This window comes from Gorilla gorilla, chromosome 21, assembly GCF_029281585.2.
Source record: "Gorilla gorilla gorilla isolate KB3781 chromosome 21, NHGRI_mGorGor1-v2.1_pri, whole genome shotgun sequence".
Taxonomy (NCBI): Eukaryota; Metazoa; Chordata; class Mammalia; order Primates; family Hominidae; genus Gorilla; species Gorilla gorilla.
In genome coordinates, this window is record NC_073245.2 from 33,158,407 (window position 1) to 33,184,860 (window position 26,454).

Here is a 26,454-nt window from a genome sequence, read left to right on the forward strand (position 1 = left end):
CTAGTTCTAGATCCTTGAGGAATCACCACACTGTATTCCACAATGGTTGAACTAGTTTACAGTCCCACCAACAGTGTAAAAGTGTCCCTATTTCTCCACATCCTCTCCAGCACCTGTGGAGAACATATTCTTGTCAATACTTATTTGATTGCAAAGAACAGAAATGATGTTAAGCAAGAAAAAGAAGGGATTTTCTCAGAGGGACACAGAGGTGTCTCTAGGTGACAAGGGCTAGGAGATGCAGCTGAGCTTCATGGTAATGACTGATCCCCACGTGGCCATTCTCATTCTCTCTCATCTCTCACTCTGCCTCTCCCTGGGCTGCTGGGCCTTTTCTCTCCACTGCCCCTATTCTAGTGTCCCTGATGCAGAACATCTCTTGCTGGTTCATGGCACAGCATGGCCTCCCTCCCTGAGTTGTCCTAATGCAAAAGCATTTGTGCACAGCACTGGCTGTGTGCCGGGACCCTTTGTTTCTATTCTCAAAAGAAACAATCTAACTGGCCCAGCTCTGCTCAGCTCTCCATTCATGGTTTTATCAATGTGGCTCGAACAGGGTCCCTGAAACAAACCTGGCCACTAGGGAAGTGAGCAGGAGTAGACATTCCCGGGGAGAGTCGTGAGTAGGAAAACTGGCAAGTGTGGCTAACATGGCGCCTCCAACAAATGCCTTGCTAAAGAATACGCTCTACATCTGCATTCTGAAAATGTAGTGATATCTTGTGAACACCCTTCCATGTCATTGAAAATATGCCTGCACTGTCATTTGGAGGGACCATAGCCTGGTATCCTCTAACGTGATGTGCCAATACTGACTTGACAAATCCTCTAGTGCTAAACACTTAGATCACCTTCAATTATTCCCTCTAATAAACTATACCTTGATGAACATTTTTGTACATAAATATTTTATTTTTCTTAGGATAAATTCTCTAGACCATGATAGACCCAATATCCAGTGGCATTATTTAATTTTATCTTCACAATAACACCTTGATATAGGTATTAGCTCCCCTACTTTACAGACATAAAAACTGAAGTAATGTAAAAGTAGACACAGCTCTTACATTTAAACACCTGGGGAGCGAGAGAACTGGCATTCAAACCTGAGTAGGAGTCAGAGAAAGATCCTGGCTCTGAAAATAAGCCATGGATGGGCGAGCTGTGCTGCAGCCAGATGGAGGGCCGACTCAGGCTAAAGGGAAATGGGTGTCAATGCTTGGTGCAGCAGAAACTGAGAAAGATTCAGCCTTCAGATTTATACACAGAGGTTCTTCCTGTCTCTTTCTCCAGTTAGTGATATCTCATGGAGGAGTTTTCTCCATGCTAGGAAATGGCTTCTCAATCCAAAGCACCCTAGAAAGGGACAGCATCTATGGAAGGTGCCTCCCCTGCACTAGCCTTTCTTACTGCTGCATTTTTAACCTCCTGGCTTGCCCTCCTCTGGATCCCCCTGGGGAACAGGTGGCCATGTGATTCTTTCCATTTCACAGAAAGGAAAATGGCACTGGAGACATAACCCAGTGGCCTTCCAAGGGACGTGGGTGATGTCATAGGAGGAACAAAAAGAAGGACTTTTTGTGCCTAAAAGTGAAATCAACTTCAGCAGAGAGTGGGATGCCCACCCCCTTTCTGGGTCTTACATTCAATATCACACAAGATGGGTCGGGGCTGGAACCTCCTGGGACCTGACTCTCAGTCATGGGAGAGGGTAAGGCAGGAGCCCTGGGGATCTGGGAACCTGAGAGGGAGTAGGGTCACTCTTGCTGAGGACAGCCACTACTGGAACCAGACAATAACAGAAAAGAAGGGGGAGGGGAAGCCCCATCTTGCCATCATTGCTGAAAAGCAGGGTATAAAGAAAGAGCCCCGCTGTGAAGGTAACTCTCCATCACAGATCCTGGGATAGCGAAGGTCACAGAAGAGAAGGGGGCAAAGCTGCCCTAAAACAGCAAAGGCAGACCTGGCTCTGGGACCAACAGAAGGAAAAGAGGAGAGGACTCTGTTTCCTCAGGATATTTCCTAAGCTGGCCAGCCCTGCCAGAAACACTTATCCTCCAGATAGGCCAGGATGCTGGCTGGCATTTTCTGATGAGGCTTTCCAGGTTCTGCAGATAAGTGTCCAAAAAGACTTGGCAAGTGACCCATAAAGATCACAGGGTTTATAAAACAACCAAGCGCCATTCCACTCTGGCACCTGCCTCTCGCAAATTCATATTCTTTTCTCTACATTCTGGAGTCTGGATGTGTAAGCTTTGACTGGAGATGGGGTTAGGGGAACAGGATGAAATGCTGATGTGGGAAGACAGGGAGAAGTCACAGCTCAAGGAAGCAATTCCCCTGCAGCCCACACAAAATTCATCTAATATTTACTTAAAATTAGCCACACCCCAGTCCATGCCTGATCTGAGGCCTCATTAGGCCATAAGGACTCACGTCTTATACAACAGGACTTTGAAAGGTTGTTGACAATGCGTATTATGAAAACAACTATGCTTGGATTTCAAAATTTTTGCACCAATGAACTTACATGGACTTTTTAAAATATCTTTGAACAGAATCTAGTTTGAGGCGCTAAGAAGGATAAGACATCAGTTTGAAAAGAGCCCTATCAGAACAACAAAAGTTCTGCTAAAATTGATTTCCATAGGTTTTTGAGGAACAGGTGGTGTTTGGTTACATGAGTAAGTTCTTTAGTGGTGATTTCTGAAATTTTGATGCATCCATCACCCGAGCAGTGTGCACTGCACCCTATTTGTAGTCTTTTATCCCTTGCCCGCCTCCTTCCCTTCCCCCCAAGTACCCAAAGTCCATTGTATCATTCTCATGCCTTTGCATCCTCATAGCTTAGCTCTGACATATTGGTGAGAACATATGATGTCTGCTTTTCCATTCCTGAGTTACTTCACTTAGAGTAATAGTCTCCAGTCTCATCCAGGTGGCTGTGAATGCCGTTAATTCTTTCTTTTTTATGACTGAGAAGTGTTCCATCATATATCTATACCATAATTTCTTTATCCACTCATTGATTGATGGGCATTTGGGTTGGTTCCACGATTTTGCAATTGTGAATTGTGCTGCTATAAACATGCATGTGCAAATGTCTTTTTCATATGATGACTTCCTTTCCTGTGGGTGGATACCCAATAGTATGATTGCTGGATCAAATAGTAGTTCTACTTTTAGTTCTTTAAGAAATCTCCACACTGTTTTCCACAGTGGCTGTACTAATTCACATTCCCAACAGCAGTGTAGAATGTTCCCTGATCACTGCATCCATGCCAACATCTATGATTTTTTTATTTTTATTTTTTGATTATGGCCATTCTTGCAAGAGTAATGTGGTATCTCATTGTGGTTTTGATTTGCATTTCCCTGATCATTAGTGATGTTGAGCATTTTTTCATATGTTTGTTGGCCATTTGTATATCTTCTTTGGAGAATTGTCTATTCATGTCCTTAGCCCACTTTTTTTATGGGATTTTTGGTTTTTTTCTTACTGATTTGTTTGAGCTCACTGTAGATTCTGGATATTAGTCCTTTGTCAGATGTATAGATCGTGAAGGTTTTCTCTGACTCTATGGGTTGTCTGTTGACTCTACTGATGGTTCCTTTTGCCATGCAAAAGCTCTTTAAATTAGGTCCCAGCTATTTATCTTTGTTTTTTTTGTTGTTGTTTGTTTGTTTGTTTGTTTTTCCAGACGAAGTCTAGCTCTGTCTCCCAGGCTGGAGTGTAGTGGCACAATCTCAGCTCACTGCAAGTTCCTCCTCCTGGGTTCATGCCATTCTCCTGCCTCAGCCTCCCAAGTAGCTGGGACTACAGGTGCCTGCCATCACACATGGCTAATTTTTTGTATATTTAGTAGAGACAGGGTTTCACCATGTTAGCCAGGATTATCTTTGTTTTTATTGCATTTGCTTTTGTGTTCTTGGTCATGAAATCCTTGCCTAAGCCAATGTCTAGAAGGGTTTTTCCAGTGTTATCTTCTATAATTTTTACAGCTTTAGGTCTTAGATTTAAGTCCTTAATTAATCTTTAGTTGATTTTTGTATAAAGTGAGAGATGAGGATCTAGTTTTATTCTCTTACATGTGGCTAGCCAATTACCCTAGCACCATTTGTTGAAAATGGTGTTCTTTCCCCACTTTATGTTTTTGTTTGCTTTGTCCAAGATCATTAAGTATTTGGGTTTATTTCTGGGTTCTCTATTCTGTTCCATTAGTCTATGTGCCTATTTTTATACCAGTATCACACTGTTTTTGTGACTATGACCTTATAGTATAGTTTGAAATCAGGTAGTGTGATGCCTCCAGATTTGTTCTTTTTTCTTAGTCTTGCTTTGTCTATGCAGGCTCTTTTTTTGGTTCCATATGAATTTTAGAATTGTTTTTTCTAATTCTGTGAAGAATGATAGTGGTATTTTGAGGGGTATAGTACTTAATTTGTAGATTACTTTTGGCAGTATGGTCATTTTCAAAATATTGATTCTACCCATCCATGAGCATGGAATGTGTTTCCATTTGTTTGTGTCATCTATGATTTTTTTCAGCAGTGTTTTCTAGTTTTCCTTGTAGAGGTCTTTCACCTCCTTGGTTAGGTATATGCCTAAGTTTTTTTTTTTTTTTTTTTTTTGCAGCTATTGTAAAAGGGATTGATTTCTTGATTTGATTCTCTGCTTTGTCACTGTTGGTGTATATAAGATCTACTCATTTGTTTACGTTAATCTTGTATCCTAAACTTTGCTGAATTCTTTTTATCAGTTCTAGGGGCTTTCTGGAGGAGTCTTTAGGGTTTTCAAGGTAAACGATCATATCGTCAGCAAACAGTGACAGTTTGACTTCTTCTTTACCGATTTGGATGCCCTTTACTTCTTTCTCTTGTCTGATTGCTCTGGTTAGGACTTCCAGTACTATGTTGAAGAGGAGGGGTGAGAGTGGGCATTCTTGTCTGTTCCAGTTTTCAGAGGGAATGCTTTCAACTCTTCCCCTTTCAGTATTATTTTGCCTTTGGGTTTGTCATAGATGGCTTTTACTACATTGAGGTGTGTCCCTTGTATACCAGTTTTGCTGAGATTTTAATCATAAAGGGATGCTAGATTTTGTCAAATGTTTTTTCTGCATCTATTGAGATGATCATGTGATTATTGTTTTTAATTCTGTTTATGTGGTGTATCACATTTATTGACTTGCATATGTTAAGACATATCTGCATCCCTGGTATGAAACTCACTTGACGATTGTGGATTATCTTTTGGATATGTTGTTGGAGTTGGTTAGGTAGTATTTTGATAAAGATTTTAGCGTCCATGTTCATCAACCCAAAACTAGTTTTCTTTTTTGGTTATGTCTTTTCTTGGTTTTGATATTAGGGTGATGCTGGATTCATAGAATTAATCTGGGGGTTCCCTCTTTATGTTGTGTAATAGTATCAAAAGGATTGGTATCAATTCTTCTTTGAATGTCTGGTAGATTTCTGCTGTAAATCCATCTGGTCCTGAATTTTTATGTGTTGGTAATTTTTTAATTACCATTTCAATCTTGCTGCTTGTAACTGGTCTGTTAAGGGTATCTAATTCTTCCTGATTTAAGCTAGGAGGGTTGTATTTTCCCAGGAATTTATACATCTCTCCCAGGTTTTCTAGTTTATGTGTGTAAAGGTGTTCATAGTAGCTTTGAATGATCTTTTGTATTTCTGTGGTATCAGTTGTAATATCTCTCATTTCATTTCTTATTGAGGTTATTTGAATGTTCTCTCTTCTTGGTTAATCTTGCTGATGGTCTATCAATTTTATTTATCTTTTTAACATTTTTTTATTTGAGAAAAGCATATATTCTCCCCTTGATTTGCCATTAGGGAATAATTTCAGGTCAAGGCTATCTTTTATAACTTGCAATATGATTGGGAGAAATATGTAATTGAGTGGCTAGTGTAATTTTAGTGTTAATCTTAGCTAAATCTTTCCTGCAATTAATTCCTTCATGGCCTCCGCAAACCACCTATGACATGCTTAAACTTTCTGACTTGTCCTGAATATTCTTCTTTTTAAACAATCAACCATTCTTTTTAGGGCAAGTATTTACCATCCATCCTTATAATTTTTTCACGATTTCCACAAACTATCTACAACATGCTTAAACTTTCTGACTTGTCCTAAACATCTCTTTTAAACAATGAACTATTTTCTTTTAGACAAGTATTTACCACCCAAGATCCTTTCTTATATAAAATCTCTTTCCTTTACAACCTTCTTTTCATAGCCAGGATGTGACATATTACCAAACCCAATAAAAAGTCCTTGCGGGCTCAGTGATAGTAAAACTTTCATGCTTCCTTTTTGTTGGTAACTATTATTTCTGCTATAAGGATAATAATTAAGCAAAATACTATAGCAATGGAAACTCTCTGTCTGATATTCCAGTTAGAAGGTGCTACAGCATATAGTCTCATTGCAAATAGAGTGAGTATCGCAATTCCTGCAAGTGTGGTGTAGTAGATAATTTTCATCTAAATTGCCAAGACATAACATTTCCCTTTTGGAGGTCTATGAAGTTACAAATGCAATCCCATGGATAATTAAAACCTTCCTGCAAATATGCATCAAAAAGAAGTTTTAATATCTGGCAGTACATCTAGAGGGGAAAAGTAGAAATGACGGAAAGTAAAAGTAGGACTGAGTAGGATGAGCAGCCCTTGCTCATTTATTTATCCTTTATGATTTTCACCTTAAGATCTCCTATTTCTTCACATTGGTATCCAGGACATTTATCCGGGCTGTCAAAGGTTGCTCTATCAGCTTTCTAGGTTTGATTCGAGTATGATGTGTCCAGAAGTTGATACCTGTAACTTTTATCATGTTTCAATTAATGTTGTACCTTGATATCCCAGATGAGGTCCCCAATATGAAGCGGCTGCATTGTCTGGGGGATATACTCTGGGGTTCATCATTGTCCACCAGGAAAATTTAGGAGATAGACACACACGAGGAGTTTAGGAGCAGAAGTTTAATAGGCAGAAGAGAAGAGAAAGAGGAACAGCTCTCTATATATAGAGAGAAGGGTCTCTGAGCAGAAAAGACCCAAAGCACATCAAATTTATGGTGAAGCTTGAGTGGAAGAATGGTGAAACATTGATGCTTTGTGAAAATTTCATGGGGACAATGACCCAAAGAAATCAGCAGTTTGCAAGTGGATAACTCATTTAAGAACAGATGAGACAATGCTGAAAATGAAGCCCATGACAGTAGAGCATCCAACATTAATTTGCGAGAAAAATATTCATCTTGTTCATGTCCTAATTGAAAAGGACCAATGATTAACTGCACAAAAATAGTCAACATATTAGACACCTCAATTAGTTTAGCTTACACAATTCTGACTGAAAAATTAAAGTTGAGTAAATTTTCTACTCGATGGGTGCCAAAACTCTTGCTCCCAGATCAGCAGCAGACAAGAATAGAACTTTTCACAGAAATTTTAATAAAATGTTATCTCCATCCTGAAGCATTTCTTCAAAGGGTTATTACAGGAGATGAAATATGGCTCTACCAGTACAATCTTGAAGATAAATCACAATCAAAGTAAAGGCTACCAAGAGATGGAGGGGATCCAGTCAAAGCAAAAGTGGACCAATGGAGAGCAAAGGTCATGGCAATAGTTTTTGAGATGCTCAAGGCATTTTGCTTGTTGACTTTCTGGAGGGCCAGAGAATTATAACATCTACTTATTATAAGAGTATTTTGAGAAAATTAGCCGAAGCTTTAGCAGAAAAATGCCTTAAAAAACTTCATGAGAGAGCCTTTGTCCACCACGACAATGCCCCTACTCATTTCTCTCATTAAACAAGGGCAATTTCCACACTTTCAGTGGGAAATCATTAGGCATTCACCTCACAGCCCTGGTTTGGCTCCTTATTACTTTTTTTTCTTTCTAATATTAAAAAATCTTTAAAGGGCACTCATTTTTTTCAGTGAATAATGTTTAAAAAACCTGATTAACATGGTTAAATTCCCAGGACCCTCAGTTTTTTTAGGGATGGACTGAACAGGTTTTATTACTGGTTTCAAAAGTTTCTTCATCTTGCTTATGTTGAGAAATAAATGTTTATTTTTAATTCCATTTTTTCACAATATTTTCAAAGTCCTCTGTTACTTGGCTTGGGTCCCTGGGGCACAAAATAGACAATGCACAATTTCCTGGAGCGTTGATGTTATTATTCAAAAATAAAACAAGAGTATCTGTATTAGTTAGCTAGTTTGTTCAGCAACGAAGTAGCAAAGACTGGGTGGCTTAAATAACAAACATTTATTTTCTCATAGTTCTGGAGGCCAGAAGTACAAGATCAATGTGTCGTCAGGGTTGGTTTCTCCTTAGGTTGAGGCCTCTCTCCTTGGCTTGCAGATTACTACCTTATTTCTGTCTTTTCACATGGTCATCTCCTGTGCATGTGCACCCCTGGTGTCTCCTTGTGTGTTCAAATTTTCTCTTCTTACAAGGACACCAGTCAGATTAGATTAGGATCCACCCATATAGCATCATTTTACCTCTTTAAAGGATCTATTTTCAAATATAATCACATTCTGAAGTGCTGGAGGAATATGAATTTGGAGGAATACAATTCAGCTCACAACAGCATTCAGATTAAAAAACAAAAAGTAAATCATTTCTATTCACAGGTAAAATAATCTGATAAATAGAAAAATGCCAAAGAAGCCATTAAAAAACTATTAAAGCTAATAAAACCATTCAGCAAAGTTGCAGAATACCAAATCAATAAAAAAGTTTTATTTCTACACATTATTAATAAATAACCTGAAATGAAAATTTAAAAACAATGCAATTTACTATAGTATCAAAAAACAGTATGCTTAGTAATAAATTTAACCAAGTAGGAGCAACACTTGTACACTGAAAACTAGAAAACTTTACTGAAATAAATTGAAGAATACCTAAACAAATGAAAGACATCCCATGTTCATGGATTGGAAGACTTAATATTGTTGAGATGGCAATACACACAAAGTGATCTATAGATCTATTAATTTGCACACTTTATGTATGTACATTATACGTGAATAACAAGGAAAAGAAGAGAAGAGAAAGAAAGAAAACAAAAACAAAGCTGTTTTCGTCACATTTTGAGAGAAAAGAATCCAAATGGTATCCAATAAGTCCTTAGTTATCTTTCCAACTCCCCTCTCCTCTCCCTCACTATAGCATGCTCCCACTTTATAGATTCTGACGACAGAACAAGATGGAATCAGAGATTCAGTATTTGTGTATCTGAAGACTGTTATTGTAGTCTTAAAAAACGCTAGCCCCAAAAATGGACCAGACTTCCCTTTACGCCCACAGGATGGTCCTAGGACCAAAGATAGATGCCAGGAAAGCTTCAACTCAGTGGTAACCAGTGTTCATGCCTGAGAACTGCCCATGGAACCATGTGCCATGTGGTGCATCATGCTCCCATCCCTGCCTGGGGCCAAACAGAACCTTAGGGCCTTCTGTCTGGACACTGCAAAGGGCACTGTCCAGTTCTACTAATTGGACCAGACCAGAAGCAACTCCTCCTACCTTGAGTGGTTGCTGCTGCCTGACCCATCCACCTCTGCTTCCCCAGTGGGATCAGGCACACAGTCATCCTGGAGAATTTCAGCCAGTGGAGCTTCCGTGCAAAATTCTGTGACCCTGGGTGGACAAAGTTGGTGATGCTACCAAAGAACGATGTCTAGGGAGGCCACCAGGGCATCTGCAGAGAGGCAGAGAGCTTCCAATTCCTAATAGACATGACTCAAACCTTAAGAGATGTCGAGATATCAGGGGAGGTGTGCAGAGGACCCTGTAACTGATGCATCCCTCAAACCCTCTTCAGGAATGAAGAGCATAGCCCCAGCTCCAGAGCCCTCAGCTGCATGGTCAGTTCCTCCAGGATTGCCTGGCCTGGAGAGAGCCCCCATCCAAAGTTATGCCTTCTTCTGGGGATGGCATCCACAGACTGCTCAATGTGGTCCATGAGGGTCTGGGCCCCTTGTCCCTCCAAGACAACTCTGAAGGGTTGTCTCAGCCTTGAAAGTCCCCATAGAATGGGAAGGGGTCTCAGCAGAGTCAGCATCACAGCCTGCCACTCCCTCTACATTGCTCTGTGTCTTTCTCGTCCCTTCCTAGCAGTGATCCCAGGAGCACCCTTAATGATGCTGAAGAAGAAAGAGTTAAAAGATGAGACAAAAAGTGAGTGCCCTTTCAGCTCCCCAAGCTGTAAGCAGCTCTTTCCTTAGCAACCTAACATATCAGTTCACAGTTTCTGTGTTTATTTTTTCTCCCAGCCAGAGCAAATCTAGACCGCTTGCTCTGGGCTGAATGTTGAAGAAGGCAGCACTGTTGGCAGGCAGAGGGGCTGTGGGCTGTCCGTCTTCCTCTTCCTCCGCTAAGGGAAACAATGGCAGGATCCAGTTGCTTATCTGCCTGCTTATCTAGCAAGCTGCTGGGTGTCTGGATCCTGCAGGGGCAGTTGGGGAGAGCCCTTAGCTCAGCACTGCCCTCCTGTGCTGGGGCAGGCATGGCAAACCCATGAAGTTGCTTCCCTCAGATAACCTTGTGTTTCCACCTGGAGAGGGGAAATAAAGACACATCACATCATTGGATTATGAGGAGTAAATTATAGAAGGCACACACACAGTGATGGCATTCAAAAAATATCAGCTGTGGCTACCACTGTCTCAGCTCTTTGAACTTGGACTTGCAGGACTGGCCTCACTTGCAGGTACTGTGGCAAATTTCTCCCCATTTACAGCGACCTTCTGTTGACACTAAAATAGCTGCAGGTATGCATGGTGAGGAAATGTTAGACTTTATCCAAGAGTCAGGTTGCAAGACCAAGCTTCTCTACTTCCTGGCTATTTAGCTATCTTTGAGCCTCCATTTTCTCACAAACTCATTTCTCATGGATAGACAAACTTGAGAATCTGGTGAAATAACTCATATAAGAGGTCTTGACACCCCCAGCAAGCACTGGCTGATTCGAAGTCCACGGTGTAAAATGTAAGAAGGATTTGGTTATGCTGATAAGTAAATTTACCTGATCAGGACAGGTAGAGGAGCTCAAACTGACAAACAATACAGTAGCTGGGAAGAGAGGAGGCCTCTAAGAACCTGTTATCTGAATGGTGGGCTGAGGAGGGCATTCCTAGAAAGAGGGAAGACACTGTCCTGAGTGTATTCTGCTCAGACCCATCTACTGTTTTATGAAACACCCTCCTATGGCTCCATTTCCTCAACACAATGGCCTGTCTTGTGTCATTGAACATGTTCTATGGCCTGCCTGGAATGTCTTCCTTCTCCCCTCCCATGCTCACCTCCACCCCAGTAAACTCCTATTCATCCCTCAAAACCCCAGCTCTGCCATCAAGTCTTCCAGGAAGGCTCTCCCAGCACCATCCTCACCTGCGGGTGGGTTTTGCACCACATCTATGCTTTGACCTGGGCTGCTGTTGGACAGTTGCCATGAGCCCAGACCTCTCTGAGAGCACATGGAGCACCCTTCATGACACAAACAAGAGCTCAAGGATGGTGGCTGGGGTTCAGTCTGCCGCTGCAAATACCAAAAGCTGTCCTCATTGAGTCATCCCTCCCAGAGCAGGAAGAGCAGAGGTTCTGGGAAAACAACCCCAAGGAGAGAGACAGGGCACTTGTGAGCTGTGCAGCCTCCCTGCTGGGACATAGGGAACTCTAGCTGGAGATGAGCAGGGCCTGAGTCTGAGGGTGGCCCTGCTGAAAGCACAGTAATAGGAGTTATAATCAACTAAGAGCAGGAAATCTACTTTGTTTTTCTAATGTTATTCTTTGCTTTCTAGATAAAACAGCATGTGAGCATCTCTGCAGTTGCTGTCCCCAGAGCCCACCTCCTGGATATTGCCAGCTGCCTGGACCAACCTTTCCGAAAGATCAGCCAGGTCACAGTGAGGGTCAAAGGTGAGCCACAGGCCTCAGCAGCTGCTGAGTGGACAGTGCGTGGGACTCAGGAAGTGACGTTCTCTCCCCGCCCAGCCCCCTTCCTCAGTCTATTGCTCCGAATCCTGGACCACACACTGCGTGCTGAGGCTCCGTCGCTGTGCTGGGTGAGGGGTGGAGGACTGTCCAGCTGACAGCCGCCCAGAAGGCCCGCCCAGGAGACCCAGCCCAGGCCTCTCCTTGGAACCTGAGGAACTCCAGGCAGCTGATGGGACACTGGGACCCAGGTCAGCCCCTCCCCCTCCCTGAGGGTACCTGAGGACACCTTCACTGTTCTAGAGAAGGAGGCCCTCCCCATGGCTGGGGACAGTTACAACAGCTGCAGACAGATGATGGGAGGGAGCATTCTTTCCCTAACCCTACAGGCGGGCGAGCATTCACCAAGTGTTGTTGTTAAAGAAAAAAAGAAAGAAAAAGAAACCAGGATTGTACCTGAGGTCAGGCAGGCAGTGCTCAACTCAGCACTGGGAAGATTGCTAGAAGCCTTGGGCCTATCTAGGAAGACTGGGCCAACATGCGATCCCCTCTGCAAGGTGGAGGCCATGCACCTGCCTCCTGCTCCTGAGCTCCGGTATCCTCACTGTGACCCAGGCCCCAATGCAGCAAAGAGACACTGGGAATTAGCCCTTCTGTCCCCTCCTTGCCAGAAGGTGGGAAGATGCGTTGGTTGAGGGCCTAGACTTTTTTTCATCCCCAAAGACTTTCTTTTTTTAATATTATTATACTATAAGTTCTAGGGTACATGTGCACAATGTACAGGTTTGATACATAAGTATGCATGTGCCATGTTGGTTTGCTGCACCCATCAATTCGTCATTTACATTTGGTATTTCTCCTAATGCTATCCTTCCCCCAGCCCCCAACCCCCTGACAGGCCCCGGTGTGTGATGTTCCCCACTCTGTGTCCAAGTGATCTCATTGTTGAATTCCCACCTGTAAGTGAGAACATGCAGTGTTTGGTTTTCTGTCCTTGTGATAGTTTGCTGAGGATGATGGTTTCCAGCTTTATCCATGGCCCTACAAAGGACATGAACTCATACTTTTTATGGCTGCATAGTATTCCATGGTGTATATGTGCCACATTTTCTTAATCCAGTATCATTGATGAACATTTGGGTTGGTTCCAGCTCTTTGCTATTGTGAATAGTGCCACAATAAACATACATGTGAATGTGTCTTTATAGTAGCATGATTTATAATCCTTTGGGTATATACCCAGTAATGGGATGGCTGGGTCAAATGGTATTTCTAGTTCTAGATCCTTGAGGAATTGCCACAGTGTCCTCCACAGTGGTTGAACTAATTTACACTCCCACTAACAGTGTAAAAGTGTTCCTATTTCTCCACATCCTCTCCAGCATCTGTAGTTTCCTGACTTTTTAATGACTGCCATTCTAACTGGCATGAGATGGTATCTCATTGTGGTTTTGACTTGTATTTCTCTGATGACCAGTGATGATGAGCATTTTTTCGTGTGTCTGTCTGCTGTATAGATGTCTTCTTTTGAGAAGTGTCTGTTCATATCCTTTGCCTACTTTTTGATGGAGTTGTTTGTATTTTTCTTGTAAAATTGATTGAGTTATTTGTAGATTCTGGATATTAGCCCTTTGTCAGATGGGTAGATTGCAAAAATTTTCTCCCATTCTGTAGGTTGCCTGTTCACTCTGATGGAAGTTTCTTTTGCCTTGCAGAAGCTATTTCATTTAATTAGATCCCATTTGTCTATTTTGGCTTTTGTTGCCATTGCTTTTGGTGTTTTAGTCATGAAGTCCTTGCCCATGCCTGTGTCCTGAATGGTATTGCCTAGCTTTTCTTCTATGGTTTTGATGGTTTTAGGTCTAACATTTAAGTCTTTAATCCGTCTTGAATTAATTTTTGTATAAGGTGTAAGGAAAGGATCCAGTTTCAGCTTTCTATATATGGCTAGCCAGTTTTCCCAGCACCATTTATTACATAGGGAATCCTTTCCCCATTTCTCGTTTTTGTCAGGTTTGTCAAAAATCAGATGGTTGGAGATACATGGTGTTATTTCTGAGGGCTCCGTTCTGTTCCATTGGTCTATATATCTGTTTTGGTACCAGTACCATGCTGTTTTGGTTACTGTAGCCTTGTAGTATAGTTTGAAGTCAGGTAGCTTGATGTCTCCAGCTTTGTTATTTTTGCTTAGGATTGTCTTGGCAATGTGGGCTCTTTTTTGGTTCCATACGAACTTTAAAGTAGTTTTTTCCAATTCTGTGAAGAAAGTCATTGGTAGCTTGATGGGGATGGCATTGAATCTATAAATTACCTTGGGCAGTATGGCCTTTTTCACGATATTGATTCTTCCTATCCATGAGCATGGAATGTTCTTCCATTTGTTTGTGTCCTCTTTTATTTTGTTGAACAGTGATTTGTAGTTCTCCTTGAAGAGGTCCTTCACACCCCTTGTAAGTTGGATTCCTAGGTATTTTACTCTCTTTGTAGCAATTGTGAGTGGGAGTTCACTCATTATTTGGCTCTCTGTTTGTCTGTTATCAGTGTATAGGAATGCTTGTGATTTTTGCACATTGATTTTGTATCCTGAGACTTTGCTGAAGTTGTTCATTTTGTTATTTACCCAGTAGTCCTTCAGGAGTAAGTTGTTCAGTTTCCATGTAGTTGTGTGGTTTTGAGTGAGTTTCTTAATCCTGAGTTCTAATTTGATTGCACTGTGGTCTGAGAGACAGTTTGTTGTGATTTCTGTTCTTTTACATTTATTGAGGAGTGCTTTACTTTAAAATGTGGTCAATTTTACAATAAGTGTGATGTGGCACTGGGAAGAATGTATATTTTGTTGATTTGGGGTGGAGAGTTCTGTAGATGTCTATTAGGTCTGCTTGGTGCAGAGCTGAGTTCAAGTCCTGGATATCCTTGTTAACCTTCTGTCTCATTGATCTGTCTAATGTTGACAGTGGGGTGTTAAAGTCTCCCATTATTATTGTGTGGGAGTCTAAGTCTCTTTGTAGGTCTCTAAGGACTTGCTTTATGAATCTGGGTGCTCCTGTATTCACTGGATATATATTTAGGATAGTTAGCTCTTCTTGTTGAATATATCCCTTTACCATTATGTAATGGCCTTGTCTCTTTTGATCTTTGTTGGTTTAAAGTCTGTTTTATCAGAGAGTAGGATTGCAACCTCTGCTCTTTTTTTGCTTTCTGTTTGCTTGGTAGATCTTCCTCCATCCCTTTATTTTGAGCCTATGTGTGTCTTTGCATATGAGATGGGTTTACTGAATACAGCACACTGATGGGTCTTGACTCTTTATACAATTTGCCAGTCTGTGTCTTTTAATTGGGGCATACTACCCATTTACATTTCAGGTTAATATTGTTATGTGTGAATTTGATCCTGTCATTATGAAGTTGGCTGGTTATTTTGCCCTTTAATTGATGCAGTTTCTTTCTAGCATCGAAGGTCTTTACAATATGGCATGTTTTTGCAGTGGCTGGTACCAGTTGTTTCTTTCCATGTTTAGTGCTTCCTTTAGGAGCTCTTGTAAAGCAGGCCTGGTGGTAACAAAATCTCTCAACATTTGCTTGTCTGTAAAGGATTTGATTTCTCCTTCACTTATGTAGCTTAGTTTAGCTGGATATGAAATTCTGGGTTGAAAATTCTTTTCTTTAACAATGTTGAAGATTGGCCCTCACTCTCTTCTGGCTTGTTGGGTTTCTGCTGAGAGATTCACTGTTAGTCTGTTGGGCTTCCCTTTGTGGGTAACCCGACCTTTCTCTCTGGCTGCCCTTAATATATTTCCCTTCATTTCAACCTTGGTGAATCTGACAATTTTGTGTGTTGGGGTTGCTCATCTCCAGGACTATCTTTGTGGTGCTCTCTGTATTTCCTGAATTTGAATGTTGGCCTGCCTTGCTAGATTGGGGAAGTTCTCCTGGATAATATCCTGAAGATTGTTTTCCAACTTGGTTCCATTCTCCCCATCACTTTCAGGTACACCCATCAAACGTAGATTTGGTCTTTTCACATAGTCCCATATTTCTTGGAGGTTTTGTTCGTTCCTTTTTACTCTTTTTTCTCTAACCTTATCTTCTCACTTTATTTCATTAGTTTGATATTCAATCACTGATACCCTTTCTTCCACTTGATTGAATCAGTTATTGAAGCTTGTGCATGAGTCACGAGGTTCTTGTGCCATGGTTTTCAGCTCCATCAGGTCATTTAAGGTCTTCTCTACACTGTTTATTCTAGTTAGCCATTCTTCTAACCTTTTTTCAAGGTTTTTAGCTTCACTGCAATGGGTTCAAACATGCTCCTTTAGCTCAAAGAAGTTTGTTATTACCAATCTTCTGAAGCCTATTTCTGTCAACTCGTCAAATTCCTTCTCCATCTGACTTTGTTCTGTTGCTGACGAGGAGCTGCGATCCTTTGGAGGAGAAGAGGCACTCTGATTTTTAGAATTTTCAGCTTTTCTGCTCTAGCGTCTCCCCGTCTTTGTCGTTTTATCTACCTTTGGTCTTTGATGTTGGTGACCTACAGATTGGGTTTTGGTGTAGATGTCCTTTTTGTTGATGTTGATGTTATTCTTTTTTGTTCATTGGTTTTCCTTCTAACAGTCAGGTCCCTCAGCTGCAGGTCTGTTGGAGTTTGCTGGAGGTCCACTCCAGACCCTATTTGCCTGGGTATCACCAGCGGAGGCTGCAGAACAGCAAATACTGCAGGTGGTAAATATTGCTGCCTGATCCTTCCTCTGGAAGCTTCACCCCAGAGGGGCACCCGCCTATACGAGGTGTCTGTCAGCCCCTACTGGGAGGTGTCTCCCAGTTAGGCTACATGGGGGTCAGGGACCCTCTTGAGGAGGCAGTCTGTTCATTCTCAGAGCTCAAATGCCATGCTGGGAGAACCACTGCTCTCTTCAGAGCTGTCAGACAGGGACGTTTAAGTCTGCAGAAGTTTCTGCTGCCCTTTGTTCAGCTATGCCCTGCCCACAGAGCTGGAGTCTAGAGGCAGTAGGCCTTCCTGACCTCTGGTGGGCTCTGCCCAGTTCAAGCTTCCTGGCCACTTTGTTTACCTACTCAAGCCTCAGCAATTGTGGATGCCCCTCCCCCAGCCAAGCTGCCACCTCACAGTTCAATCTCAGACTGCTGCGCTAGCAGTGAGCAAGGCTCCGTGGGCATGGGACTTGCCAAGTCAGGCACGGGAGAGAATCTCCTTGTCTGTTGGTTGCTAAAACCTTGGGAAAAGTGCAGTATTTGGGCAGAAGTGTACTGTTTTTCCAGGTACCATCTGTCATGGCTTCCCTTGGCTAGGAAAGGGAAATCCCCCAACCCCTTGTGTTTCCCAGGTGAGGCAACACCCGGCCTGCTTTGGCTTGCTCCCCATGGGCTGCACCTACTGTCCAACCAGTCCCAATGAGATGAACCAGGTACCTCAGTTGGAAATGCGGAAATCACCCATCTTCTCTGTCAATCATGCTGGGAGCAGCAGACTGGAGCTGTTCCTACTCAGCCTTCTTGGAACAGAGCCCCCCTCACAAAGGACTTTCTCTGGCTAACTCTGATGCTTTTCTGAGTTCTTACCTAAATTTCCCCTTCTCCTTCTGCAGCCCTGCCAGTTTTTTTGTTTTGTTTTGTTCTGTTTTGTCCTTATCACTACCCTTGCTGCCTCCTCAAATTATCCAGAGCCACTGTTGTTTTCCAGAACATTGGCAAGCACGTTGATAGAGTGCCCACATTGTACTGAACTCTGAGGGGAATAGTCTCATCCCCATCACTCAGGTGGGGAAACTGAGGTGAGGTTAGTTTAAAGGGGGTAAGCAGTGGGTCTGGAATTGGAGCTCTGGCTGGCTGGCTCATGTCCGTGCTCTTCCCACCACAGCAGGAGGCCACTGGAGGCTCCAAGGGCTCTGAAATGTTGAGAACTTCCCTGCAGGTACCAGCGAAGAGGGCAAGAACACACCACTACTTCCTTGGATACTGTTTCCCTCCTCAGAGGGGTTTTCCGAGCTGCCCTGGGTCCTGTGAGTAAGGTAGGAATTACGTTTCACTAGGGAACAGCCAGGGTCACCTCCTTGCCTGAGGCCCCACCATCCCATCAGCCTGGATGGGCCTGCTCAGCAGCCACACTCGCCCCTAGGCTGAGAAGGGGTGGGGCTCAGTTCCACAGAGTCTCCCAGGGCCTCAGGCAGGTACTCTAGGCTGATTCCATCACCAGGTTCACAAGTAAAAAAAAAAGTCAACTGCCCAAAAGGCTTCTCTTAGCACTCACAGCAGGTTAGGCTGGCAGGTGGAGTCTACACTCAGGTGGTCCCATCTGCCAGGCCTGATGTTCCAGGTGAAGAGATTGGTGAGCACCAGGTGACCCCACCCAGGTGCACGTGGCTCTGTCAGGTACAGGCAAGTCTCTGCCCACTGAAGGGACACCACGAGGGCCCAGGCAAAGCAGAGCCTTTCTCACTGGGTGTCTGCTGGTGCTGATGTCACCAAGGAACACACCCCGGGCAGCTTAAACCACAGATGTTTATTCTTGCACAATGCTGGAGGTCACAAGTCTGAGATCAAGGTGCTGGACAGCCTGGCTTTTCCTGAGGGTGGCTGGCGGGTCCAGTGCAGGCCTCCCACCTAGGCTGGTGGACAGCCATCTGCTCCCTGGCTCTCCATATCACCTTCCCCCTGTGCCTGTCTCTCTCCAGATCTCCCCTTCCTGTAAAGACACCAGTCCTACTGGATCAGGGCCCACCTGTGTGACTTCACTTTTACTTGAGTACCTCTCACAGACCCTAACTCCAAATCAGGTCACATGCTGAGGTACTGCATGTGAAGACTTTGACATTTGAATTTTGAGGGGTCTACCATTTAACCTGCACCACCAAGGACAGAGCCAAAGACCCTGAGATGACAGGCCCAGAACAGGACCTGGTGGAGGCTCTTCTTTGGGGGAGAGAGGGAAATGGGAGCCACCACTGGCAGAGCCTGAAGGCAGGGCAGCCAGAAAGAAGCTGTGGGAGTCCCCACCATGGAACACCCTGCCGAGCAGCCTGTGTCTCCTGAAGCAGACCCTGACATGAGGACTGGGGAGCACGTGTTTATTAAGGGCGATCCCCGGAAGGAGGAGATAACCAGGTAGGGAAGTAGGGAACCCCAGGGCAGGGTTCTAGAGAGAGTATGACCCTTAGGAGCAGGAGGGTGCACCTGAAACCAGACCCAGCAAGAGATGGGAGCCCTGGGAGCAGCCCCACTCCAGGTCCTCTGCAGGAGTGACCCGGCTGCCACCAGGCTGCCTTGCCCAGCTCAGCAGGTCCTATGGGTGCAGGGAGGCAGATGGGCAGCGAGATCTGGGACCGGTACAGAACCACAGCTGCCACAACTGCCCATGGCTCCCTCCCTTCTTTGACGTCAGAGTGAGAAGGGCGGTCTCTGCTGCCTTTGCATTCCAGCCCCACACACCTCCCTGCAGCCTGGCACTGGAAACTGCTGAGCCGTGCAGGGCAGCCTGGTGGTGGCTAGGACACTTCTGCAGAGGACCTGGAGTTGGGCTGTTCCCAGGGCTCCCATCTCTTGCTAGGTCTGTTTTCAGGTGCACCCTCTTCCTCCAGGAGGTAGGGGCAAGACCAGCTTCAGCCCTTCTTGCTCTCCATGGTCTGTGTATGGACAGGGTGTGGGCCCGGGGAGACGGTTGTGTGGTGTGTGCATTGTGTGTGTGGGGGGGGGTTGTCTGTGTGTCTGTGAATATTTGTGTGATATGTGTGTAGTATGCTCATGTGTCATGACTCTGTGAGGGTGTGATAGAAGAGTGTGTGTAAGAGAGAGGTTTGAGTGTGTGTGGTGTGTGCATCTGGTGTCTGTGGGTGATGTTTGTGTACATAGTGTCTGTGTGTGTGATGTCGGTGTGTTGTGTGGGTTTGTGTGTGTACATAGTGTCTGTGTGTGTGATGTCAGCGTGTTGTGTGAGGATTTATGTGTGTGTGTGGTGTCTGTGTTTGTGATGTTGGTGTGTTGTGTGTGGGTCTATGTTTGTGTGTGATGTTGGTGTGTGTGATATGGGTGTGTTGTGTGTGGGTTTATGTGTGTGTGTGTGATGTCTGTGTCTGATGGTGTGTTTTGTGTGGGATTGTGTGTATGTGTGTGGTGTCTATGTGTGTGATGCAGTGTGTTGTGTGTGGGTTTATGTTTGTGTGTGATGTCGGTGTGTGTGATATCAGTGTGTTGTGTGTGGGTTGATATGTGTATGTGTGATGTTGGTGTGTTGTGTGTGCGTTTGTGTGTGTGGTGTCTGTGTGTGTGATGTCGGTGTGTTGTGTGTGGGTGTATATTTGTGCATGTCAGTGTGTGTGATGTCAGTGTGTTGTGTGTGGGTTTATGTGTGTGTCTGATTTTGGTGTGTTGTGTGTGGGTTTATGTGTGTGTCTGATTTTGGTGTGTTGTGTGTGGGTTTATGTGTGTGTGGTGTCTGTGTGTGTGATGTTGGTGTGTTGTGTGGGTTTGTGTGTGTGGTGTCTGTGTGTATGATGTCAGTGTGTTGTGTGGTTTATGTGTATGTGATGTTGGTGTGTGTAATGTCAGTGTGTTGTGTGGGTTTATGTGTATGTGATGTTGGTGTGTGTAATGTCAGTGTGTTGTGTGTGGGTTTATATGTGTTTGTGTGATATTGGTGTTTTGTGTGTGGGTTTATGAGTGTGCATGGTGTCTGTGTGATGTTGGTGTGTAGTGTGGGTTTGTGTGTGTGGATGTGGTTTCTGCCTATGGGAGAAGGTTTGCTCACAGATGGAGGAGAAGGAGCTCTATAGGCAAAGATCCCAGGGCCGTGGAGGAGGGGACACAGTCCTGAGAACTCCTTCCTCTGAATCAGAAGGACAAGAAAGGTGGATTTTAAAGGAACAGAGAACCCTGGTGGGCGAGGTGAACCTGAGCTCCTCGGGCCATCCGTTGTCCTGTGGAGCAGAGGCAGGCCCGTGAGGGTGATTTTCAGAATGCTGCCTGCTTCTGAGAGTGAGATGAAGACCCTCTGGGGTCCCGTTGATGTCACCAATGTCGCCCGTCTTGAGGCATCTCTGGTCCAGACCTGACTGGGAGAGAGAGCTATGGGTGGAGGTGCACTGGGTGGGGTCTGGTGGGAGGGGCGGGCTGTCTTTTCCTCAGCCCCCAGATTTAGTTAGAGAAGATCACACACAAGAGCTTGGAAGTCCTGGGAGGAAGTATGATCCCGAATCCTGGCACACTTGATCATGCGTGACAGGGACTTAAGAAAGCCCCTAATTATAGCCGTGTGGGGTTTGTCTCCCTTCTGAAGCCTGGCGCCCGTGTGCTCAAGGCAAGGGCATGACCAAGGTAAGAGACCCCTTCTCTCCCTCAGGCAGAAGTCCTCCTAGCAGGGTATGCCCACGCTGGTTAGTGCTGCTGCAAAGATGAGCCGAAGACCATGAGAGACCCCCAGGTGGTCCTTCTGGGGAGAAGAAATGGGTTTTGGCCCCAAATCCTTCTGCTGCATTTTTCCCCTATCCCTGGGAAGCCATGAGACCTCAAACCTGTGTTCCCAAGGAGGCGAGCTGCTGTTGCCAGGTGATGATATGATGTGCTTGGGGGAAGTAAGTGGCTGCCAGACATGGCTGAGAGCTGTTGTCACTGCCGTCAAGTGCATGTCTCCAAGCCATATCACACGGCGTCCCTCGATGTGAGGCCACATGGCAAGTGGGCCATGGATCTCCCTCTGCCCTTTGCAAGCACGTAAGACAGCAGATTTTGCAGATACCTTTGGCGCAGGGGAATTTCCTTTGGCCAGGTCTGAAGAAATAAAGCAGCAGGAACAGAGAACAAAGCCAACGCTTTCAAAAGACAAGGAGCCAAAAAACTTACTCAAAATAAAAGTAGTTTTAAAATGTCTCTGCCATTGGTAGTCTCATTTTCTTTTTAATGTAGGAAATAGTCAAGTATTAAAATGACCAAAATGAAACAAGTGCCTCATGGACTGAGAAGGAAGGATGAAGATAAAAAATGAAAACAGGACAGAGAAGAGAGGGAGTTTCTGGGTGTATTTGCTTTGGGATTACATGTGTGCATGTCTTGTTTTTCCCTTTTATATCTCCCTCATCTGAAATATGTAGCAAAGAAAAATTTAAGCTGTAAGAGGGAAACTTTTTCCAAACAGTGAAGTTTACCAAACTATGGCCTGAGATCTATATTCACATTCTAAAAAACCATGCCCAATTCCCCACGCTAACAGCAGCTCCAGACCAAAGAGCAACTCTTGTCTTGACCAAAGTGAATAACTGTCTTAACACGAGGTGACTAGAAACCATCTGTCTTGAGATCAGAGAGGAGACCTGTGGTCAGTGACGCTGTTCAGCAAATACTTGCCATTCCTGACCTCCAGGCTCAAGGAGGGATTGGCCACCCCGGTCCCCTAGGAAGATGGGGCCATGTGCTGGCTCTGGACAATGGTCATGATGGAAATGGCATCTGCTCTTGCAGGCCAAAGAGTTTAATTGCCTCCAGAGCTCTCCTTCCCTCTGCAACAGTGACCTACAATGTCCAGGTAGCGGTCCTTCCATCACCTTGAATCTCAGAGTAAGAATGACATGGTAAGCTGTATTGAACATGTAATGTGTAGATGAAATCAACTGTTGTTTAAATTCACTAAGTGTGAATTACATAGCACAACTATACTTATCTTAATTGACACAAGATGAGTTTGTTTCTTAGCTGACCAATAGCAAAAATCCAATAAACAGATGAATAAATTAATAAATAGATGGATGAATGGATGGATGGATGGATGGATCAGTGGATGGGTAGGTGGATAGATGGAGCTGTTAGATATGGCTCTTTGTTTATAAATCTCAACCACAAACTTTGTCACTTCTCCAGAATAAAACTCCTACATGGTAGGGACACTGTGAATGTTATTAAAATGAGAGAGCTATTAGAAGCCAAGAGATGAGGCTGATTTTTACCTCTGGCTTAAGAATATTTGGTGCCACTGTGTATAAGCTTTACCCATCATTGACAAAAAGGGACCCACTATGGACACCTCAGGAAGTTCTTCAGCCTGCAGCACTTCTGTTCCAGGTAGGGATTCAGGTTATCTAAACTCCAACCAAGTGTGACCAATAACTCTTGTTGCTCCTATAGCCTCAGCAAGAACACAAGCAAATATGCTCTCACTTTTGATAAAAAGCGTGTCTATGATTGTTGATGTGCAAATATAAAGAGCCAAGCATGGAGAAAGAAGAACAAGAGTTAAAACATACCTCAGTGACCACCACCAGCCCTTACATACCCGCCCTGTCCTGGTCCCCTTCTCCAGGTGCCCTCTTCAAAGTATCCCAAACCAGAGAAACAATATAACCAGTGACCATCAGGGAGATTTCAGTTCCAGACCTAGGACCTGTGATGAATTTCGGGGGAAAAGTGCTTTCCTTTTTTATCATCTACTCAGAGGATGTTGACTGACAGCTAAAACTACTCAAAGGGTACAAAATTCAGCCTTATGGTTTCAAGAATAGTCAACCCTGCATGTGAAATCATCAGAGAATGGAGATTTGCCCCCTGTCCAGGCAGGCTCTTAAATTTGCAGTTCAGATATAAAAAAAAAGGTCTCACTTGTTTACTTATCTGTTTTGCATATATTTTTTATTTTCTGTTGAGTATGATATTTGATATAAAAAAAAAACTTTTTAGCTGAGGATGGCTTCTGGGGTTAGCCAGTTCTTAGAGACAGTAAAAGACTCAGCTGGGAGCATGCCTTTGATGCACCAGCTAACCCATCCAGAGCCATTCCCTTCTATCTTGCCTGTACATCTCAAAAGGCAATATTCATCTACCTTGAAAAGCCCAGGGCCAGCTACCAGGCAACTAGAGACCACCAAAAGCCCCCTAAAATTATTCCAGTTGGCCACTTCTAAATTGTTCACACTGCCCTGTTTTGCCTTTTCCATTGAAACCAAAATAAGGACTGAGGTCCAAGCTGTCCCTAGCTCCTGTCTTCTGCCATCTGACCAAAGCTTGGCGCTTCCAATGTGGCCCTGAGTGGTATGTGTTGGCCTCCTCTCTGGAACTGTGCATGTAGTCAACTTTGTCTTTCTCACGTCTCCTTGGTGGCGGCATCTGACTGATTATCTCATAAAGAAACACAAAACATTACTGTTTCTGTTTCTGATCTTTAAAGCCAATGAGAATAGACATGCCCAGTGCTGCTGGGCAGGGTAACAGGCGCTCAGCACTGCTGTGGGAAAATGAACTCCTACAATCTTTCTGGAGGGCAAACATCAACAAGGCTTGCCAACCTTTAACACGTGCACACACTGCCTCCCAGCCACTCCAATTCTAGGAATTTATCCTAAGGAGATAATGAGTTAATTGCAAATATGAATATCCAAAAGTGTTTATCACTGTTTAATATAGAATCATGAAAATTTGGAAACAGCTACCATGGACTATGGTAGGGGATGGAATAAATAAACTTTGATGCTATATGCAGTTGAATGCACAAAACCTGCATTTGAAAAAAATATTGTGTGCCACGAGAAAATACTGTATGATAAAGATCTTTTAAGGCTCTATGACATTTTCTGTATGATTCTGTTTAATTGTGTAAGTCTGTATATAAACAATGCTATTGACATCAACATGCTCTGAGGTGGGTTATAGGATATTTTTATTCACGTCTCAGTACTCTTCTGTATTTTCAAATTCTTGACTGTAAAAATATACTTCTCTAGAATAAGAAAAAAAATCTATAATTTTTTAATTGATGGGGAAACAAACCTTGAATGATAGGAACCAACAGTTTTGTCAGTTATTCATAATTAATGCTATCAGTATTTAGTAGTTCTCTTCAAGCATGCAGGTTTACAAAACACCACTGGTTTATCATCTTGTGAATCAAGACCCATTTTCTTGAGTATAGAGGCTCTGGCATGGTGAAAACACTGAACACTTAATTCACAAGAGCTCAAGCAAGACTTGGCAAAAAAAGAAAAAAAATCAAATCATTTTATAGATAAAGAACCAAGCCAAGGTGGAGATGGCCCCTTTCTCTTCTTTGTTAAAACTGATCATTGATCATTAATAGAACATGGAACTTGGGGTTTGGGGGGATTTGTTTGTTTGTTATTTGTGGTGGGGAAAAAAGTTTTCAAAATAGGCTTTGGCATAGCCCTGCCTGGGTTCAGGCTGAACTGTAAAAGCATTTCTATGATTGTTGAGCTCACTCAGTAGACTGAGTGTGAAGGGCTCTAGATCCCAAGACTGGGTTCAGAGAAGTCGTCGTGCATATGTAGGCAGCTCACACACCTCTGACTTCATGCAGCGATAATTAGCTCCTAAACTCAGTTTCAATTTGTTCACGCAACCCTTACCACTCCCAACCTCCACTCATCAAAGATCTGGGCTGGATGTACTCAGTGGTGTTAATTTGGTGTAATTTATGTTCAGACATTAAGCAACACTTATGGGATAAACTAAAATCTTGTCCCTCCCTGGGCTGTTGGCAGAGTAGCCCACAAAATCAGCACATCTCGTTGCCAGCTGGCACCAGCTGCTGGACCCCTGCTTCTGGGTGATAAACATTGAAGAATGTGAACGTTACACCAGGAATACTTGTCATTCACTAGCTTCTGGCAGGAGCCAGTAGAATCCCTTCAAACCCCTTCGTGCATAACCCTTAAGCTACTTATCTCCTGGGCCACATCAGGTGATGTCATCAGATGTAGACGTGTATTTACAAGTTCATTACCTAAGACTTTGAAACTATCTCCACCCCCATTCCCAAACTGAAGATGTTAACGTCCTCTTAGGAGAAATGGAGAAGTGGCTTTCTCCAAAAGTCATTCTTACCCAGAAGACTATGAGGGGTAAACATTCAGGCCAGACTGAAGGTACTGCTGTCTTACGCTTTGGTTTGGTTTGTTTTTCCTGTTTTCTGGTCAATTCCTGTGGCTCTTTTTCCTGGGGCCTGGCTTTGGAGGCAAGCCCAGGTCCATGCCCTCCAGACCATGCAATCAAGCATGACTGGGATCTTCACTAAGAGGAGGTTGGAACCTGAGAGAGGTGCCTTCCATGAAGCTAGAGAGCCCCACCAGCACTGGACCATGGCTGTGGAGTTTGTGGAGACTGCCATCAATGAGATAATAATAATAAAGACACACTCAAAGCTAAGTGGATAAAAGGCTTAGGCTGTATCCAGCTTTCTTTTAAGCACTTTACATAATTCATCTCATTTAAGGCTCCAAATAACATCATTGAAGACAAGATTGTATTCTAGACCCACACAATTTAGAGGATAGACAGAACCCAGGAACTTTCAAAATACCAGGGAAATGACTTTTAAAGAGGCAGAGGCAGCTCCTAAAAAATATTCGATTCCCATACCTGTGAGACCTATGCAAGCACATTGGAAAAATGATATGCAATATAATACATATTATATTGGTATTGTGGGGATTGTTGTTATAGTCATGTTACAGAAAACTAGCTCAACATAATA